This window comes from Hordeum vulgare, chromosome 5H (assembly GCF_904849725.1).
Source record: "Hordeum vulgare subsp. vulgare chromosome 5H, MorexV3_pseudomolecules_assembly, whole genome shotgun sequence".
Taxonomy (NCBI): Eukaryota; Viridiplantae; Streptophyta; class Magnoliopsida; order Poales; family Poaceae; genus Hordeum; species Hordeum vulgare.
Window position 1 is genome coordinate 460,337,051 of NC_058522.1, and position 2,434 is coordinate 460,339,484.

General features: G+C 45.7%; 1 non-coding gene across 1 annotated transcript; it reads right to left on the reverse strand.

Annotated features, from left to right (window-relative positions):
- Positions 1–537: 537 nt before the first annotated feature.
- TRNAN-GUU lies at positions 538–611 on the reverse strand. Its single transcript has one exon. It is a non-coding gene; the product is annotated as a tRNA-Asn (tRNA).
- Positions 612–2,434: the final 1,823 nt, after the last annotated feature.

Below are 2,434 nucleotides of genomic sequence, written 5' to 3' on the forward strand. Positions count from 1 at the left end.
GTTCAAGAGTAATGCTTCTGAGTCTTTCAGATTATATACCTGAGTGAATTTTGAAGAATTAATTGTCATGGTGGATCGGAATATTATACTATATTTTAAAAAATGTTTCTTGAAATTCAGAATCATTCTTTGAGTTACCAAGTTTTTGACAACCATGATATTTTTAAAAAAATATGAACATTGTTTCAACTTGTGAATTGTGAATAAAATTGAGAAAAGAAATATTTTCTTGCATTTGTGGACAAGTTTTCAAAATCATGCGATGAGATATGAACATAATATGGTCATTGTCATTGAAGATGGCGGTTTTTTTTCTCCTGTTGTGACGCACGGGCCCTTTTGCTAGTTTATATTAAAAAACGGAGAGACTGCATAGCAAAAAAAATGAAATACTTATATTAAAAAACGTAGAGAGTATATCACATTGTTTCTCAGGTTATCTAATTAATTAAAAAAATCTCACTTGTGAACTTATCTGCACAGGCATCATCTAATGTGTATGTATTGCTTGGCTGGGTTAAAAAAAAATTGAAAACTCGCTAGAAGGAGGGCTTGAACCTCCGACCTTGTGGTTAACAGCCACACGCTCTAGCCAACTGAGCTATTCCAGCTTTTGTTGCTTTCTTATGTTGAAAATATTTTTATAGCTAAGTTTTGTTATTTTGCATGATTTGCAAAGTTTACCATTCAACATTGACGACATAGAGACAAGCAACGCCGTGGCTCTTTCGAGAGTTCGTGGCCCTCTTGAAGTTTATGGTTATACATTCGATGCTTTTGATATGTAAGATTTAGATATCTTGCAACCTCTCTAATACCAGTTTTTCTGGCCTTCTTATTGTTGCTGCTGCCTCATTCTGGTTTGAATCCCTCTAGTTAATGAAATGGCTGCCCCTTTTCAGTGGAAAGAGGAGAGTAAAAAGAGGGAGATGAAAAAGTAAGTTTGTGATGGGGTCCAAGGCTGAATTGGCGAGCACATCTGGACAGTGGGCCGCGGACATTTGATGACTTCCGTTGGATGGCAAACAAATAAAATCCGGTCCAAACATTAAGGGGGTATTTGGTGATCCATGTTGAAGTTGCCCTAATAACAAAGTTAACAATTGAGAAAGAGCTAAGGAAAAGGAGGCAAGGCTGGTCCTGCAATTCGTGATGTCTGGCTTCTGAAGAGTGAGACGTTGTAAAAGCGTTCGGCCCGTACAATTCCGGCGACTAATTGGCTTGTTTTTTGGGCCAAATCAGACCTCGTATAGCCACCCCGGCCCGTAAAACGTTTACAGTGGCCCGGAAAAACACCCCTAAGTATATTAACGGGTTTGCGGCCGCTATATGGGGCGAAACCCTATTCCCCCATCGTCGTAATCCCCCCTTTCCCCTCCGATTCTCGCCGCCGGCAACCCAAATCCTCCGCCCCACTCCGCTACCGCCGACAGATCCGTCACCATGTGGCATGGGATGTCGGCGGTGGTGAGGACCCCGAGCGGAAGCACTGCATCACCACCGATGCGCCGAAGAAGTGGTCCGCCCGGCGGTACACCAACCGGGGCCTTGAGCCGGTGTCGTCCCTCCTCCACCCCGAGACGGAGGAGTGTGACAGAAGGCAGGCTCGGCTCTCCTCTAGCGCGAGCAATTTCGCTGCGTCGGCTAGCTTGCGTATGCCGCTCCTGCCGGTGAAGAGGGAACAGGAGGAGCTTCCGTCGCTCCGCACGATGAAGAGGGAGGTGGAGGCGGAGCGCTGGCATCGTCGAGCCGAAGGATCCCCCCTACCTATGCGGACGCCATCGAGGCGGCCATCCTCGCGCACAGTGCACGGGAGGAGGAGGCGCAGGGCCGCCGTCGGGGCAAGGAACTCGACGCCTTGTTGTACGAGTAAGGGCTTGCGAAGGCGCACGATTTTGACGACAACATGGCCGCGTGGCGCCGCGAAGGATGCCATCTTCGTCAACCTCACCTTCGACGATGACATTTGATGATCTCCGCCGCCGCATCCGATCTACTATATGTAGAAATGAACTATGTATGGATGCACCTAGTTCTACTGCTTCACGGCAAATTTTATTTTCAAATTTTAAAGGTCCATTTGAGGTTTCTGTTCTGCCGCAGCTACTTTTGGCCCTTAATTATCCGAGGGAAACCGCGAACTAAGGGGATCTGCTAGAGATGCTCTAAGGCAGACGGTATAGCCAGAACTGCAACGACATAGCCATAGGTTGGCTCATGATGACAATGGCTAATTGACCGTATCAGGGTGTTTTTTTTTCTTTCTTTTTGCTAATTTGTATGTAAGTTAAACTTTGTGTCTTGTTCTCTTTCTAATAGAATGGGCAGAGCTCATTTTTCGAATGAGAATGAGCAGAGCTCCTGCTGACCATTCAAAAGAAAAACCAACATCTTGTTACAGCACTGATAAACATAAGCAGATGGCAAGAAGATC